The sequence below is a fragment of the Orcinus orca genome, chromosome 4 (assembly GCF_937001465.1).
Source record: "Orcinus orca chromosome 4, mOrcOrc1.1, whole genome shotgun sequence".
Lineage (NCBI taxonomy): Eukaryota > Metazoa > Chordata > Mammalia > Artiodactyla > Delphinidae > Orcinus > Orcinus orca.
The window spans coordinates 132,172,265-132,192,355 of NC_064562.1; the positions used below are offsets into that span (position 1 = coordinate 132,172,265).

At 37.7% G+C, this 20,091-nt stretch overlaps 1 protein-coding gene across 1 annotated transcript in view; it reads left to right on the forward strand.

Moving 5' to 3' along the window:
- Window positions 1-20,091, forward strand: part of LOC101289454 (N-deacetylase and N-sulfotransferase 3) — a 157,520-nt gene that overhangs the window by 22,340 nt on the left and 115,089 nt on the right. The gene's annotated exons all lie outside the window — the stretch shown is intronic.

The following is a 20,091-nucleotide window of genomic DNA, read 5'->3' on the forward strand; positions in this document are numbered from 1 at the left end:
TTTGTCTTTTAATTAACAAGATCGGTCTACGTACACTTAATATGATTATCAATGTGTATGGATTAATTTCAGCTACCTTATTTTGTGCTTTATATTTGTCCCACTTGTTCTGTATCTTCTTTTCCTTCTCTCTGTCCTTTATTGCTTTAATTGTCAGTTTCCTTCTTTTTTCTACCCATTCCTGGTTTGAAATATATATATTATATATATATATAATATATTTATATATATATATTTTTATATATATCAAACTAGTGGTTTCTCCAGAAATTTAAACATATGTGCTAATAAGAAAGTGGTAATATTAATATTCTCACACCTCAGTCAAAAAGTGCAAAGTACTTTGTCTCCAATCATGTCCACTCTCCTTTGGCTGATGAGCCATTCTTTTTTTTTAAATTTTTTTTATTGAAGTATAGTTGATTTGCAATATTGTGTTAATTTTTGAAGTACAGGAAAGGGATTCAGTTTATATATATTTATATATATATATTCTTTTTCATATTCTTTTCCATTATGGTTTATTATGGGATATTGAATATAGTTCCCTGTGCTATACAGTAGGACCTCGTTGTTTATCCATCCTATATATAATAGTTTGCATCTACTAATCCCAAACCCCCAATCCCTTCCACCCCCACCCCCCTGATGAGCCTTTCTTGTTTTGGATATTAACTATGTTATGGCTGTTTATTAGACATTATTGTTTTTACTACCATCATGGTTTAATTAGATTGGCCTACTCCTTTTCAACAGGTAAGCCAGAGTGATGTCATTGACGTATAATTCAGATCATGTCCTTCTTCTTCTCAGAACCCTCCAGTGACTTCCAGTCTCACCCACATTAAAAGCCAAAATTCTTAGTCTTTTATACCCTCTCCTTAACTCCTTGATCACATGCCCTGCTCCCCTCTTCTTCACTCTAACCTCCCTAGCCTCCTTGCTGTTCCAGCTCCTGCTTCAGGGTTTTGTACTTGCTGTTCTTTCTGCCTAAAATGTTTTTCCCCCAAATTGGTGCACGGCTCTCTTCCTCACTTCCTTCAGGTCTTTACTCAAATGTCACCTTATCAGTGACGTCTTCTCTGACCGTTCTCTTTAAAATTGCAACACCCCAAGTCTTCCCACCTTTTCCTGCTGATTTCTTTCCCTAGCACTTATGATCATCAATAGTGTGCTGAAATTGGCACACGCTCACCAGATCAACTGTGTACATCTCTTCCCAGCTTCAATAACATGGCCAGTAGTTTGGAATTTTGGCATGGGGGTAGTATTACCAAAGAAACTGGCAAATTCTACAAATTCAGGCTTTTTTCTTTTCAAAGAGCCAGTTGTTAAAGGTTTAATAGCACACTACTGGACAGACTCTATGTAATTACCTATTTTTGTTGGTTTGTGACTTTGGCTACTAAAATGTAAACACCATGAGGACAAGATTTTCTCATCTGTTTGTTCACTGAGGTATCCCCAGCATCTAAAAGTGTGTCTGGCTCCTTATATATTTGTTGAGTGGATGAATCCCATTCTTCCTGGAGCATATCCTTTAGATGTCCCATTAGTGAGAGTCTATTTGTGGTAAACTCTCAGATTTTATGGAATGTAAATGTTTTTATTCACCCTTGTCTTTGAAAGATAGTTCTGTTGAATTTACAATGCTTAGTTGATAGTTCCTTCATGTATAACCATTGTTGCTCATACTAGGAAAAATAGGGCTCCCTAGAAGTCACCTGAATGTTTGTGGTAGTAAAATGTGTCCGAATCCCTCTGGGCCCTATATTGTTTTATAATTGTCAAAAAGTTAGGCAGTTTGGGACTGTTCTTAATGAACGTATATGAAATGTTTCTCTTTCTTTCAGTTTGGTAGAATACTTATTTCTAAATGTTAGATAATGTGATTTACAATATACAGGAAAATACATCATTCTCAATATTATTATCAAAATTAAATAGCCATAGTGTGCTAGCAGCTATAAAGACAATTACATTAAGGAAATAATTTTCTGGAAATAGTTTTCGGCAATAATTTAACATGGGGAAATAAGAAAATAGTTTAGCAAAGGGAAAAACTATTTTGTATCCATAATCTACTTACATTTAATAAATTTTATTAAATTTGTTACATTGTGAGATGCAATGTGTCTCTATTACTATTAATATCAAGGAGTCATCTGTTATACAATGACATTCTAAAAGAATGAGTTTTAAATTATTTAAAGGAGACAAAATAATGTTTCTGAACACCACATGAATATATAAAAAATATTTGGTGACTAATTACATTTTTAAAGGTGCGATGTGATGAATCCTTCCCAAGCAGGATAAAGAGCAGGACAATCATAGATGGTACTAAGGCTCAACAGGCAATGACAAGTTTTACACACTAGATGAGCAGCAGATTACAAGAGGAAAACTCTCAGTACAGATTTAGATGCTAGAGATATTCAGTTCAGTTCAGAAAATTATGAACATCTACTCTAAGTGCCGTGATAAGGATTTCAAGGGGTACATTGATGAATAAGGAAACATGTTTTTTATAAAGGAAGTGAAGAACAAAGGAGAAAATTTTACTGGGTTATTTCCTTTTTTGGATTGATTTTTTTCAAACATTCCATAATTCTTGGAAATAAGTCAAAATATAAATGGGTCTTCTTTCATATTTCTGTGCTGATGGCTTATAATAATTACATAAGAGATGTAATTATTTTATAATGATATATTTGGGGGTACTTAGCTACTCCCAAGAGGGGTAACACTTACTGAGTAATACATTGTTTTGTGTTTTATATTTATTATCATTTAATTTTCATTAAAAAATCCTATAAAACAATGATTATAAGTACCATCACTTCATATGAAGAAAATGAAGTTCACAGTCTAAGATTAAGTTACCTAAGATCTTTCAACCAGCAAGGGCCAGTCCCAGGATACAAGATGCAGCTCCACCTGCTCCAAAAGCTGAGCTTTCCCACACACACTACTCCCCAGTTGCCCCCTAACACAGTACTGTGGTGTCCATATCAAATCCTTCCTACTCTACTTTATAGCAAATTAGATCCAAGACAGAGTCTATTATAGTTTGATGGGTCATATCTGAAGCTCGGCCTTGGATTTAATTATAAGTTTGGAACAAAAGTATCAATCACTTCTTGAAATGCCTTGGACTTAAGTAATTGCAATGATTTGGCCAAGGCAGATTTTACTTGAAGATTTGAGTTAACAAGTTCTCCTTCCTATGCACTAATGTCTTCTTTCTAGGCACTTTGCCTCAGTTCTGGTAACTGTCATCAGTTAAGCAGTTTTGATTGAATTAGGGTGACAAAATGACAGATACTTTTGGTGCTAGCTCAATTAAAGTACAGAAATTTTCCATAATTCAGATAATTTAACTTTTTCTCTCTGTATACATTCAGATTTTACAGTCCCTATGATGTTTTACTATGCATTATACAGGTATTCCTAATATTTTTTTAAGCAAACAAATTTTTTTTTTTTCTTTTTTTTTGCGGTACGCGGGCCTCTCACTGTTGTGGCCTCTCCCGTTGCTGAGCGCAGGCTCAGCGGCCATGGCTCACGGGCCCAGCCGCTCCACGGCATGTGGGATCCTCCCGGACCGGGGCACGAACCCGTGTCCCCTGCATCAGCAGGTGGACTCTCAACCACTGCACCACCAGGGAAGCCCTAAGCACACAAATTTTTTTAAAATGAAGTAAATTCTGGTATATTGTCTTAGTCTCTGGGAGACATTAATAACTAAAACACTTTTTATTCTTAACTTTTATAGGCCATTTATGCATATGGAACTGTAGCCTCAGATACTAAATAGCTCTTAAAATCACAATGTAAATATAAAATAAATTACGAGATCTACTTGACATAATTTATGGACTATTTATAGACAACACAAACATAGTCAACTGGTTTTATTAAACTTCAAAGTGGACTAAAATTTTTAAAGTATTAAAATTACTCATTTGGTACATATTGGAATTTTACCTTAAAAATTAGGTGTTTTCATTTTCATATTAATGATTAGAATGATTATACATAATAATAGTTATAATTATTAATTATACCAATTACTGGGACTTCCCTCCCTGGTGGCACAGTGGTTAAGAATCCGCCTGCCAATGCAGGGGACACGGGTTCGATCCCTGGTCCGGGAAGATCCCACGTGCCGCGGAGCAACTAAGCCCATGTGCCACAACTACTGAGCCTGCGCTTTAGAGCCCGCGAGCCACAACTACTGAGCCCATGTGCCGCAACTACTGAAGCCCGCATGCCTAGAGCCCGTGCTCCATGACAAGAGAAGCCACCGCAATGAGAAGCCCGCGCACTGCAATGAAGAGTAGCCCCTGCTTGCTGCAACTAGAGAAAGCCCATGCGCAGCAACGAAGAGCCAACGCAGCCAAAAATAAATAAATAAATATATATATGTATATATAGCAATATACCAGTATAACAGTAATATACCAATTACTAAAATAGCTATGTGTTTGTTTCCTTTTGTTCCTGTAACAAAGTACCAACAACTTAGTGGCTTAAAACAACCCAGATTTATCACTTAACAATTCTGGAGGCCAGGGTCCCACATGGGTGTCACTGGGTTAAGTTCCAGGTATTGGCAGGGCTGTGTTCCTTTCCGGAGGCTCTAGGGGAGAATCTATTGCCTTACCTTTTCCATCTCCCAAAGTCTGCCCACATTGCTTGGCTCATGTTCCCTTCCTTCATCTCCAAAGCTGGCAACGTTACATCTTTCTATGCCTTTCTTTCATAGCCACATCTACCTCTAATTAAAACTGGGAAGGTTTTCCACTTTTTAAGGACCCACATGATTTGATTGGCCCACCCACATAATCTCTATATGAAGGTCCTTAATTTAATCACATCTGCCAAATCCTTCTTGCCATATCACATAACATATTCACAGGTTTCAGGGCTTAGTACTTGTTTATCTTGGGGAGGGAATGGGAGGAAGGAAGCATTATTCTGCCACAAACTATGCTCTTCATGTAGTCATGTCAGCAATTCTTACAGCTGCTCAATCCGCCAAAACACTTTACTGCTGTTCTCTTTGGGAAATGAAACTTTGATGTCATACCTATGATCGAACAATTAATTTAGTTGAGTCAATGGTAATTAATTAGGGAAAATTAAATTATTGTGCTCATAAACTCTTCCTACCCCTTACACTCTACAAGTTGACACCGGCAAGCAAGTAACCCTTTATTCACTTGGGAAGTTTAAGAAATTTAGCTCTCCAAAGACTGCTCAGTAGGAGCAGATTGTGACTATCACCAATTCACTACTTCAGTAGTTTCCAAGGCCATTTTTTCTAAAAGTGCATCCATTATGAAACTAACTAAAAAACAATTTTAAAAGCCAGTTTATTAGGACTACCACACCGTTACTTAAGCACTGATCACCAGTTTTATCATACATTTTTTCTCTCTCCATTTTATCATCTTTGACATATCTTGTGTTCCTGCACCTACCTCAGCCCTTATTTTATCGCTTTTCCCTCTTTAGAATCCTTCTTCTAATTACCCCAATCCAAAAACAACAGTGGAATTCTATTCCATCTGCTTATCCCTTCTCTCCTCCACTCCCCTGCTTTGATTCCCAGTGTTTGGATTTGTACAGCAGTGCTTCATTTTCTCCCCCTTTAGATTTACATATTTATTTTTACGTAACTTACTGTCTCTGTTTTTTTCTCTGAACTATATATACTGAGTAGAATCAGCTTTCCAAAAAAAGAAAAAACTGCATGTAGAAATTAAGCCAGCTGGTTGGGGCATTGAACAATGATCTATTTGGGAAAAAAAGAAAAAAGAAAAAAATAGTTCTTCACTATTCTATTCTTTATCTTGGATTAAATAATCTATCAATATATACATCAGAACAACATATAACAGAGTCATTCCTTGTTCAGGAATCCTAAGAAACAAGGTATTTGAGTTCACCTAGAAAGACAACTTACTTGATACCCTTGAGTAACTGAATTGAGTGGTTTTGACAATAAACCATTCAAAGGTTAGAGTTGCTGTCATCAAAAATAGTTAACACTTGTATCCTGTCAGACTTGGATTTCTGATCTATTGACACTACTGAAAAATACCTGTAAGAGATTTTGTATGTTACAAAATTTTTAACAAAAATTATCTGACAATATTTTCAAGAGAAAGAAGGCATTATAATGAAGACTGATTTTAATTCTAGTGTATTTGCTGCTTTGCCAAAAAATAGTTTAGGTGGATATTCAAAATATTTTTGCCTGATTTGCTAATCCGCTTTAGAAATGTAGTAAGCATTTAAAGAGAGTAAAAAGAGGGGCTTCTCTGGTGGCGCAGTGGTTGAGAGTCCGCCTGCCGATGCAGGGGACGCGGGTTCGTGCCCCGGTCCGGGAAGATCCCACATGCCACGGAGCGGCTAGGCCCGTGAGCCATGGCCGCTGAGCCTGTGCGTCCGGAGCCTGTGCTCCGCAACGGGAGAGGCCACAACAGTGAGAGGCCTGCGTACCGCCAAAATAAATAAATAAATAAATAAATAAATAAAGAGAGTAAAAAGAGAAGAGAAAACACTTCCCCAATCTTTGATATTTCTTATCTGATACAGGAGCACTGTCATTGGTCTGACTCAGGGCCAAATGAATAATGGAAAAGGAAAGCTGTATTTTTCATTCTTGTTAGAAGTTTATTGCTAGAATTGGATCTCCAAAATCACTATCACTTGCAACTTCACAAGAACTAATGAATACTCAAACGCCATTCTCAGTGAAGACCCAATAGCTTATTGCACTCAGAAAATTTCCATTTCCCTAAATGGGATCAATCTTTAAAGGATGCCAGTGACAGGAGGCTCTTCATCAACCCTTCAGTATAATTCAGAGCCTTAGTAGAGGCCAGTGTTCAGTGCTGTGTACTTGGAAATTGATACAATGTCAATGTTAACATCTTCAAGAGCAAGGGCAGCCTAGGAAGGTGATTCACTGAACATCTTCCTTTTTAAGCCATTACATTTGCACACTGGTTCTCTATTATAACTGAATGCCTCTAAGGAGCAAAATCATTACTCAAGCTACCCCTTTAAGCCACTCATGTATAACAGAAATCAACAGTTTATAACTCTATTTTTATTGTTGATGAGCCTAAAACAGAGATACTTTTAAAGTCACCATGTACAACATATAACTTGTAAATGAACAAAAAGCAGGGTGCTATTAGTATTTTTTTTTAAGGAACAATCCAAGAATTTGCCACTAGTTTCATCTTGACAATCTTTCACTCAAGAGATATTTAGATGTATTTAATCACTTTTCAAGATGAGACCATTTTCATGAGTTTCCAAATCGGAAAAGGCAAAATAATCATTTAAAATGCTTGTTGAAACTGCACATTTCCCAATCACACACTCATAGATTTTGACTTGGTAGGGAGAGCAGAGGAATCTATGTTTAATATGCTCACCTAGATTATTCTAATATAGATGGCAGACATGCAAGTTTGGGGAAATACTGGTTTAAAAAAACTGCATTCAGTATTACTGCAAAATACAAAGACATGGGTCCTATTATCTGTGAAGAAAGCATGTTAAAATAATTTTGTATAAAAATATTTATAATAACTCTCTCTATATAAGCATATATATAATGGAAAGAGGTCATAATAGAATTAATAGCTTTTGACTGATTTCAACCTAATGCTGGAAGAGTTCTTATTTTCACTTATTTTTGAGCCATACATCAAGACTGTTCAACAATACTTTAGCCAACGTGTATACATGTGAAACTTCTTGTGGAGTTGAATAAAGTAGATTTTACATGAAGGCACAAGAAGCAGAGGATTTGAGGAAGTGATTCCAATAAATGGATGGCTTAGTATGACCTAGTAAGAAGACAATGGATAATTTTAACAAAGTAAAGTAATGAGAGGTACATTGCTTCTGTGATCTTTCAGGAAGAAGGACTCCAGAGGCAAAGAGCGCCATAAGCAAGAGTTTTATAAGAAGTAGGATAAGTGGTATTTTGGGGGGGAAGGGAAGAGGAGAGAGGGAAAAAGGACCAAAGAAAGACAGGAAGTGGGGTGGGGGAGAGAGAGAGAGAGAGAGAAGTGTGAGATATATTCTTTGTGTTTCAAGTCTAAGTGAATGTGTGTATAATACGATATCAGAGAAATCACAAAGGTTTGGGCTGAATTATAGGTGGAAGAGAGGTACCCCACCAGACGATTTTTAAAAATCATGAAGAAGTGGAATATTTTTGAATGAAGAAAAGCTTTAAAGCTTCTTAGGAAGCTTTAAACATTTGTCTCTAATAAACTACAGCTCGAGTGGGCTAGGCTTGTTTGTTCCTTTTGTCCAAAACAAAAATAAATTTTCTTCGTTTTCAAGTATGTAAATAATACATGCACTTTGTAATAAAAACAATCAAACAATGTAGAAAACTATAAAGAAGAAAGCAAAAAAATAGTCTCCCCTAAGTCCCACTACACACTGAATTTAGTCATTCTTTAATGTTTGAAAATCTGATAGGTAAAAAATTTTATTTCATTAATTTTAAAATTTTTATCTTCATTTAATTGTGAAAGCAGATTAACTTGGTCACATATTTTTATTGCCCATTTGCATTTCTCTTTTGGGAATTACCTTTTATCTAGTTTTCCGTTAAGGTGTTTATTTTTGTTATTGATCTGTAGCATACTATCTCGTCACAAAGAAAAAGACAGATACCAGGTGATAGTCTCTCTCTTTTTTCCCCCAATTTAACATGTCATAAGTTACTTTCATTCATTCATGTAATTAAAGGGAGGATTTACTTTCCCTATATTTATAGGTCTCTCTAGTCAGTTATCATTTTTCCTTTTATTTCACATTCCATACACTTCTGCCTCTTCAGGTGAGAGATATAATTCCAAGACACTCTGGTTTCCCTGAATAACTTACTATACATTTATAACATAACATTTAAGATATTTGTATAATTACTCTTCCATCTGTTATTGCAGTACATTCTGTAAGCTTACTTTTTTTTTTTTTTTTTTTTGCGGTACGCGGGCCTCTCACTGTTGTGGCCTTTCCCGTTGCATCCGGACGCGCAGGCTCAGCGGCCATGGCTCACGGGCCCAGCCGCTCCGCGGCCTGTGGGATCTTCCCGGACTGGGGCACGAACCCGTGTCCCCTGCATCGGCAGGCAGACTCTCAACCACTGCGCCACCAGGGAAGCCCACTTTTTTTTTTTTTAATAAATTTGTTTTGTGGCTGTGTTGGGTCTTCGTTGTTGCACACGGGCTTTCTCTAATTGCAGCGAGAGGGGCTACTCTTTGTTGCCACGCACGGGCTTCTCATTGCAGTGGCTTCTCTTGTTGCGGAGCACGGGTTCTAGGTGCACGGGCTTAAGTAGTTGTGGTGCGTGGGCTCAGTAGTTGCGGCTCACAGGCTCTAGAGCACAGGCTCAGTAGTTGTGGCGCACAGGCTTAGTTGCTCTATGGCATGTGGGATCTTCCCAGACCAGGGCTCAAACCCGTGTACCCTGCATTGGCAGGCGGATTCTTAACCACTGTGCCACCAGGGAAGTCCCTGTAAGCTTACTCTTGTGAAATGTGAAATAAATTTCCCAGCCCCGAACTCTTATGAAATCTTTGATCATTCTGTTCAATCTCAACCATTTGTAGACCTCAACCATTCTCCTCTTGGCTTTCACATTTTCATAGACTGAAAAACTTGTTATCATTTCATCTTTCTGATTATTTACTTTTTCTTGTAAGTTGCATAGCTGAACATAATATTCCTGTTGAAAATAGCTTGGGACCTAAAGTCAGACAAATCAGCCTGGGTCCATATCTCAACTCTGTCCCTTTCTAGCTGAGTAACCCAGGGCAAGTTTCTTAATCTCTCTCATCATCAGTTTCCATATCTTTAAAATGAGAACAATACCTACTTCACAGCATGTTTGCCACCTGTGAGGATGACAGTGTATGTCAAATGCCTAATTTCAGTAGACCCTCAATAAATTTAAGCTATTTTTTACTATGAACACACCATGCACTAGGAGAGAATATTTGAGCAGCATTTGGGATAAAATTCTAAAATGAGTAAAATTAGTTCTTCTAAATACCTGAGAGATACAAAATCAGCTAGAGGAAAATAAGAGCATTTTTGGTTATCCACTCAAAAAATATTGATTGGCGTCTACTATGTGCCAGGCATTCTTTTAGGAGCTGGTGATGTAGTGGTGGCCAAGACAGACAAGTTCGCTGCCCATGTACATCTTATCTCTCTGATGAGGAGAAACAGACAATAAACACGTATACAAATGAACAAATAATCTCAGGTAGAGATAAGAGAGCTATGAAAAAAATAAAACAGGTTCTGTGAGACCAAGAGTGGTGGAAGGTGCAGGGGCTGGAGGCGGGCAGGGAGGGTACAAGGAGAGTTCTGATTTGGGAGAAGCTGGATAGGAAAATCATCTCTGATGTAATATTTGAACTGAGACCTGAAAGAGGAATGAATCAAAGACCTAGGGTAAGAGAATTCCATGCAGAGGATGCTATGGAACAAGCCGCGTGTGGTCAAGAGGGAGAAAAGGGAGGCCAGTGTGAGTGGAGCACAGTGGCCATGAAGGAGCCTGCCGTGAGATTAGTTCAGAAAGGTAGGCCCCTGCCTTCCTCCTCTAGAGGAGCTTGGGTTTTATTCTAATTTCATGGAGCAGCCATTGGAGATCTTTGGCATAGTAATAAGGTGAGATTTAGGTTTAAAAAAAAAAAAAAATCATACTGGCTGTATGGAGAATGGACTGTAGAAAAATAAAGAAAGGTGAGAACCCAGGTAGGTGGCCGCTGCCAGACAGCCGAGTACTAATGGTGGTAAGAAAGATGGTAAGGGGTTTCCCTGGTGGCGCAGTGGTTGAGAGTCTGCCTGCCGGTGCAGGGGACACGGGTTCGTGCCCCGGTCCGGGAAGATCCCACATGCCACGGAACGGCTGGGCCTGTGAGCCATGGCTGCTGAGCCTGCGCGTCCGGAGCCTGTGCTCCGCAACGGGAGAGGCCACAACAGTGAGAGGCCCACGTACCGCAAAAAAAAAAAAAAAGAAAGATGGTAAGAAAACAGCAGGTTTGAGATCTATTTTGGAGATACCACTGAAAGAACTTGCCAGTGGATGGTATGTGGGGAGCTTTAAGAAAGGGTTGAATCAAGGATAACTCCTAAGATTTTGGCCTGACAGTGGTATGTACCCTGAGTTGGGGACCACAGAGAGAAGAGGAGTATCCTGCAGTGGCTGTGAGGGCAGGCACTGTGGACACAGGCTGAGCTGGAATCGCATCTTCATCACTACTAGCTTTGGACAATTAATTAGCCTCTGTGCCTCAGTTTCCTTTTGGGTAAAATTAGACCCATCATAGCACCCATCTCATAGATGTGCCCTAAGGATTAAATAACTAAATAATTTAATTAAATAATTATAAGCACTTAGGACAGTGCCTGTCTCCTGGTGTTAGTTACTATTAAGGGAGAAAAATTAAGGGTTCTCTTTCGGACTTGTTTACGATGTTTTTTAGGTGTCCAAGCAGAGATGTGCAGGAGGTTGGGCATGCAGGCTTAGAGTTCAGGGAGAGGTCAGGCGGAAAGATACAAATCGAGAGCTGATTAGTATATTGATGGTGTTTAAAGTCCTGGCACTGGATGAAATCACCTAGGAAAAGACAGTAGAGAAAAGAATAAAACAGGACCCGCCCTGGGCCACTTCACCATTAAGGTCACAGCTCTGATAAATTTAGATGTCAGAGAAATGGCTGAGAGTCTGAATGAATTCTATCTCACTTGTTATTTTTAGATACATCTTTTTCCTAAATTAACTCATAAAAGTCTCATTCTGGATCACAAACTGTCCTCCATTTCCCATTTCACATGTATGCTTTTCCATCAGATTATAGGCTCCTCATGGTAAGGTTATCTGGCATACATTTTTTCATGTCCTTCTCTGTCCCTACTACAGAGTAATACACAAAGGCGCTCTCAATAAATGTCTCTTGGCTATCAGATATTTAAAGAATTATAATAAATAATTTGTCTTTTCCATCTTACCATATGAACTACTGGTTGCTGAGGACATGAATTTTTTGCTCTAAGGAAGAACATTAACTGAAAGAGTTTAATTGAAAAAAAAAGAAATATGACCCCTTTGGAAAACCAAACAGGAATCCAGGCTCATGAATAAATTTATCTTCCGAGAACCTACCTTTCTCTATTGCACAAGGAAGAGATTTAAAATGAAAAGATAATGAGGTTTTGGACTAAAGCAAACGTGTGCTCAAATCTCAGATCCATGCAAGTCGTGAGACCTGAACAAGTTACTCAACCTGTCTGAACCCCAGTCGCCTCATCGTTAAAGTACGGATGATGATAATACCTACCTAATAAAATTTGAAGAAGTTTAAAGGAGACTGTGCTTTGCATACTCACATGTTGATTTCCTTTTCTCTCCTACAAATTATACTGCCTTATCTTCTAAAAACTAATTCAACTTGACAGCCCTTAAACACAGTATCGCTTAACTGAGAATGGCCTCTGATAAAGGTTTGGAACTTGTTTCAGTCAGTTAGATTTAAATCTCACTACGGTGAGATTGCATGTGAGTTTTATTTCATTCTTAATTCTACAGTGAATAAGCATTTCTTTAACTTTTTAAACTATAAAGAAAATAATTTGGCATAGTCAAGTACTCAACATCTTAAACAGATATTACCTTTTTGCTGTATCTGATTTAAATCTTTTTGTTGTTACTGTGGAAGAAATAAAATATTTCAGATACAGGGAAAAGCACCCCCCCCAATTCCTTTCCCCTTCTTCCTCATTTCCCCCAGAGGTAACCACTATCCTGAAGTTGGTGTGTATCATTCCCAAACAAGCTTTTATATTTTCTACTATGTATGTATATATATATAAACAACATATTATTTTCTCTTTTTAGATTTTATATGAATGGTATCATCGTCTATTAATCATTCTGCAATTTCTTCACTCAATACTATATTTTTGAGATTTATTCATGGTTATAATTAAAATCTAATTCATTAATATTAAAAAAAATTATACTGCCTTATATATATATTTTTAAAACCTCATGGAAGGTTTTTTGCACTTATGCATTCATTATTCTCCGTATTCATCACAATTACGTACATATAAAATGCAGTTTTTTTTAAATGATGCATGCAAGTAGTATATTATGTGTTATCTGTAGATATAAAAGTACATTGAATTATAAAAATGTGCTGTTTAGTTTTACATAAATAAATTTACTCATTTCTAAATCAAATATATATATATATGACAAGATCTTTCATATGTAACAGGTGAGACTTGTTACGTGTGTAGTAATTTGTGCTTTTTTTTCCTTTTGTTTTATTATTTTCCATTGTAGGCTACCACCAGACACTGAGTGTAGCTTCCTGTGCTACACAGCAGATCCCTGCTGCTTACCCACCCCATATATAGCACTGTGTATATGCCAATCCCAAACTCCCAATCCATCTATCCCCCCCTCCCACTACTCCCTTTGGTAACCACAAGCCTGCCCTCCAAATCTGTGAGTCCATTTCTGTTTTGTAAATAAGTTCATATAAGTTATTTACAAATATATATATTTACAAAATATATAAGTTTATACATTTTGTAAATGTATATTTTTATAAAATATATAAGTTTATATATTTTGTAAATATATATATCACATCTTCTTTATCCATTCATCTGTTGATGGATATTAGGTTGCTTCCATGTATTGGCTATTGTAAATAGTGCTGCTATGAATATTTGGGTGCATGTAATATCTTTTCAAACCATAGTTTTGTCTGGATATATGCCCAGTAGTGGGATTGCAGGATCATATGGTAGCTCTATTTTTAGTTTTTTAAGGAACCTCCATACTGTTTTCTATAGCGGCTGCAGCAACTTACATTCCCACCAAGAGTGTAGGCGGGTTCCATTTTCTCCATACCCTCTCCAGCATTTATTATCTGTAGACTTTTTGATGATGGCCATTCTGACCGGTGTGAGGTGATACCTCATTGTAGTTTTGATTTGCATTTCTCTAATAATTAGCGATATTGAGCATATTTTCATGTGCCTATTGGCCATCTGTATGTCTTCTTTGGAAAAATATCTATTCAGATCCTCTGGTTTTTTGTTTTGTTTTGTTTTGTTCTTTTGCGGTACACGGGCCTCTCACTGTTGTGGCCTCTCCCGTTGCGGAGCACAGGCTCGGGAAGCGCAGTCTCAGTGGCCATGGCTCACGGGCCCAGCCGCTCTGCGGCATGTGGGATCTTCCCGGACCGGGGCACGAACCCGTGTCCCCTGCATCAACCACTGCGCCACCAGGGAAGCCCAGATCCTCTGTTTTTTAATTGGATTGTTTTGAGTCGTTTTTTTTTTTTTGTTATAGTGTTGTATGTGTTCTTTATATATTTTGGATATGCACCCCTTATCAGGTATATAATTTGCAAATATTTTCTTCCATTCAGTAGGTTACCTTTTCATTTTGTTTATGGTTTCCTTTGCTGTGCAGAAGCCTTTTAGTTTGATGTAGTCCCACTTGCTTACTTTTGTTGCCTTCACATTTGGAATCAAATCCAAAAAAATCATCAGCAAGACCAATGTCAAGGAGCTTACCACCTGTTTTCTTCTAGGAACTTTATGGTTTCAGGTCTTACATGCAAGTCCTTAACCATTTTGAGTTAATTTTTGTGAGTGATGTAAAATATTAGTCTAATTTCATTCCTTTGCATGTCAATGTTCATTTCCAACACCATTTATTGAAGACACTTTCCTTTCCCCATTGTATATTTTTAGCTCTTTTGTTGTAAATTAATTCACCATATATGGGTGGGTTTATTTCTGGGCTCTCCATTCTATTCCATTTATCTATGTGTCTGTGCTTATGGAATACCATACTGTTTTGATTACTATAGCTTTGTAATATAGTTTGAAATAAGGGAGCATGACACCACCAACTTTGTTCTTTCTCAAGATTGCTTTGGCTATTTAGAGTCTTTTGTGGTTCCATATAAATTTTAGAGTTGTCTGCTCTCTTTGTTTGAAAAATTCCATTGGAATTTTGATAGGAATTGCACTGAATCTTTAGATTGCTTTGGGTAGTGTGGACATGTAAACAATTTTAATTTTTCCAATCCATGAGCACAGACTAACTTTCCATTTATTTGTGTCTTCTTCACTTTCTTTCATTAACATCTTGTAGTTTTCAATGTACAGGTCTTTTATCTCCCTGGTTAAATTTATTACTAGGATTTTATTCTTTTGATGCAATTGCAAAGGGAATTGTTTCCTTTATTTCTCTTTCTGATAGTTCATTATTAGTGTATAGAAATACAATAGATTCTTGTGTGTCAATTTTATATCCTGCAACTTTACTGAATTCATTTCTTCTAACAGTTTTTTGATGGAGTCATTAGGGTTGTCTATATATAATATGTCACTGGCAAAGAGTAACAGTTTTACTTCTTCCTTTCCAATTTAGATGACTTTTTTTTTTTTTCTCACCTAATTGTTCTGGCTGGGACTTTCAATCCTATGTTGAATAAAAGTGGTGGGACTGGACATCCTTGTCTTGCTCCTGATAATAGAGGAAAGGCTTCCAGCTTCTCACCATTGAGTATATCCACTTTGTTGAGAGTTTTTATCATAAATGGATGTTGAATTTTGTCAACATTTTTCTGCATCTATTGAGATAATCACATGAATTTTATCCTTTATTTTGTTAATGTGGTGTATCACATTGACTGATTTGTGAATGTTGAACCATCCTTGCATCCCTGGTAAAAATCCCACTTGATCAGGGTGTATGATTCTTTTAATGTATTGTTGTATTCTTTGGTTTGCTAATATTTTTGTTGGGGATTTTTGCATGTATGTTCATCAGAGATATTGGCCTGTAATTTTCTTTTTTGGTGGTGTCCTTGTCTGGTTTTTGTATCAGGGTAATGCTGGCCTCATAAAATAAGTTTTGAAAGCATTCCCTCTTCTGCCGCTTTTTGAAGAGTTTGAGAAGGAAAGGTATTAAATCTGCTTTGAATGTTTGGTATACTTCACCAGTGAAACCATCTGGTCCTGGACTTTTGTTTGTTGGGATGTTTTGATTACTGATTCAGTCTTCTTACTAGCAATCAGTCATTTCAAATTTTCTATTTCTTCTTGATTCAGTCTTGGAAGATTGTATGTTTCTAAAAATTTTTTCATTTCTTCTAGGTTGTCCAATTTGTTGGCCTATAATTGTTCATAGTAGTCTCTTATGATCCTTTGTAATTTATTGGTATCAGTTGTAACTTCTCCTCTTTCATTTCTGATTTTATTTATTTGAGCCTTCTCTCTTTTTTTCTTAGTGAGTCTCACTAAATGTTTGTCAATTTTGTTTCTTTTCAAAGAACCAGCTCTTAGTTTCATTGATCTTTTCTACTGTCTTTCTAGTCTCTGTTTGTTTACAATCTGATTTTAGTTATTTCCTTCCTTCTACTAACTTTGCACTTCATTTGTTCTTCTTTTTCTAGTTTTTTTAGGTGTAAAGTTAATTTGTTTATTTGAGATTTTTCTAGTTTCTTGAGGTAGGCCTGTATTGCTATGACATTCCTTCTTAGAACTGTTTTTGCTGCATTCCAGAGATTTTGGTGTGTTGTATTTTTCATTTGTCTCAAGGCATTTTTTCATTTCTCCTTTGATTTCTTCATTAACACATTGGTTGTTCAGTAGCATGTTGTTTAATCTCCACATATTTGTGATTTTTCCAGTTTTCTTTCTGTAATTGATTTTTAGTTTCATAGTATTGTGGTTGGAAAAGATGCTTTATATGATTTCAGTCTTCTTAAATTTATTTAGACTTGTTTTGTGGCTGAGCATATGATCTATCCTGGAGAATGTTCCATGTGTACTTGAGAAGATAAAATGTGTATTCTGTTGCTTTTGGATAGAATATTTCATACATATCTATTAGGTCAATCTGATGTTCAAGGAGTGTCCTGTGTGTGGCCTGCACTTGCCTGTTGGCTTTAGCAAGGCAGCAGGAGAGTACAGGGCTGGGACATGCCTGCCAGTTTTATCAAGGCAGTGGGAAAACACAGGGCTGGGACATAACCAGCCAGTTTTAGCAAGAGCAGGAGAGCTCAGGGGCGGGGCATGCTTGCTGGCTTTAGTGGGGCAGCCTAGAGAGCTGTGACTACATGCCCGCCAGAGCTAGCAAGGAAGAAAGAGAGTGAACAAATGACACCTGCCAGTGCCCAGGGAGAGTCACTCCAGGCCCTGCCCCTCCAACAGATGCTTTAAGATTAGCAAATGAATCTCTTTCACATGTGATCTAGGTGCTTTTCAAACTGCTGCTTTTGTGCTGGGTCCTGGGGCCAGTAAGTCTGTGCATGAGCACTTTAAAAGCAGAATCTCAGTTCCCTACAGCTCTGTGGGGTTCTAGGACATAAACCTTGTTGGTTTTAAAAGCCAGATGTTTGAGGGGCTTGTCTTTCCAGTGCAGATCCCAAGGGTTGGGGTGCCTGACATGTGGCACAAACCTCTGGCTCCTCAAGAAGTGCCATTTTTGTGAGCTCCCTCCCAGCTGTAGGTTGCTGCACTGGATGGGAGGGGGGCACGTTTGGTGAGACTGCATCTCTCTTTCTCCTACCCATCTCAGTGTGGCTCTTTTATCCTTTGTTGCAGAGGAACAGTTCAGCTAGTTTTCAGGTCTTTTTCAGAGGGAATTATTCCATATGTAGCTGTAGACTTGGTGTGTCTGTGGGAGGAGGTGAGTTCAGGATCTTACTATGCTGCCATCTTGAACCACCTCCTCAGCACCTTGCACTTGTCTGGCTTGCAGAAAATTGCAGCTGGGGTTAAGAGCTACATCTGTGCTGGCCAGTAATTTGTTGCTTTTTTTGTTTTGGTTTGGTTTGGTTTGGTTGGTTTTTTTCACTTGAAGTATAGTTGATGTACAATATCATGTAAGTTACAGGTGTACAACAGAGTGATTCACAATTTTTTAAGGTTATACTCCATTTATAGTTATCATAAAATATTGGCTATATTCCTCATGTTATACAGTATGTCCTTGTAGCTTATTTTGTACATTATAGTTTGTACCTCTTAATCCCCTACTGCTATATTGCCCCTCCCCCTTCCCTCTCCCCACTGGTAACCACTAGTTTGTTCTCTATATCTGTGAGTCTGCTTCTCTTTTGTTTTAGTCACTAGTTTGTTGTACTTTTTAGATTCCACTTATAAGTGATAATGTACAGTATTTGTCTTTCCCTGTCTGACTTATCTCACTTAGCCTAATATCCTCCAAGTCCATCCATGTTGCTGCAAATGGCAAATTTTCATTCCTTTTATGGTTGAGTAGTATTCCGTTGTATATATATACCACGTCTTCTTTATCCATTCATCTGTTGATGTACACTTAGGTTGTTGCCATATCTTGGCAATTGTAAATAATGCTGCTATGAACATTGGGGTGCATGTATCTTTTCAAATTGGTGTTTTTGTTTTCTTCAGATATATACCTAGGAGTGGAATTGCTGGGTCATATGGTAGCTCTATTTTTAGTTTTTTGAGAAACCTCCATAATGTTTTCCACAGTGGCTGCACCAATTTACATTCCCATCAACAGTGTACAAGGGTTCAACATCCTTGCGACATTCGTTATTTATGTTCCTTTTGATGATAGCCATTCTGACAGGTGTGAGGTGGTATCTCATCGTGCTTTTGATTTGCATTTACCTGATGATTAGTGATGTTGAGCATCTTTTCATGTGCCTGTTGACCATCTGCATTTCCTCTTTGGAAAAATGTCTATTCAGGTCTTCTGCCCATTTTTAAATTAGGTTGTTTGTTTCTTTAAAACAGACTTAGCAAGATCCACAGTCAAGGCCTGTTATGGTCTCATTATTGCCTGCCCCCCAGAGGATGAACTCTGTTAATGAAGTACAATTAAAGTGAAAAAAATGCCTCTTTGCTATATCCCCATTAAGCTTTACTTACTGTTGCCTGTTAACAATTTATTAACTATGAATTATAATTCATAGTAAATTAACCCTTCTTTCTCCGCTCAATTTGCCAGAAAAAATAGTTGCGTAAAGTTATAAACCAGCCTACTGGCTTCATGAGAATACAGATATTAAACTATTTCCTGCAGCTTTGAACATCAGAAGAATTTAACAGCTTTTGTGAATCCAGTACTGGCACTCATTTTTAAGCCAGGAGCAAACATATAAATCATGTGCAGCACAGTGTACCTGTCTTTAGAAAGCTGTTTACTGTCATGTATATTTATTAGTTTTCCATGGTTTCAGGCAATATGTTTTCTTTGCCCTTTCCTGTTTTTCTGTATGCACACACACACACATTTCTATCCCAAAGCCCCTCTGGTTCATCGTGAAACATGGCCTTCAGGAATGATTATTTTTCCCACATACATCCTTGTTTAGTTGCTTTAGATAGCACCTTAAATAAACTGGATCTTTTCCTGTCCTTGCATGTTTACAATTTTCCCTTCTCCACTTGTTAAGAACTAGGAAGGGTCAGAGATTTCATCCTGTTTGCAAGCCAGCAAGTCAGCCTGCCACAGTCTCAGGGATGCTATTAGAAGGTACAAGATTTCTGAGTCAGAGAGAAAGTGTATTATTACTCACAGCAATAGTAACAGCCAGAGTATCACATTTGAGCTGGTTCTCCAAGTCCCACTTCCTACAGGGTGATGTGAAAAGGTCTAGTTGATTCACACCTGCACATGCAGTGGGTTGCATTACAGGAGAGGAACCCTAATGTTGAGGAACCTGAATCTTTTATAATGGGTGGTATCCTGCGTGACCTTTGCATGGCACGGGGTGGTGGGGGGGGGGTAGATAAGATCTTGTTTTTACTGGAAAGTAAGCAACTTGCCCTTTGCTCTGAAGGAAGATACTATCTCTGTTTTACAAAGCTGTCTGTTCTTGAAAAGACAGCTCCAAGCAAGGGCAGTCGATGCCTCTGCTCACAAGACATGCAGGCATGCAAGAATACCATGGAGAATTGTCTTCCAACACCACGAAGCTTTTCTTCATGGACTTGTGT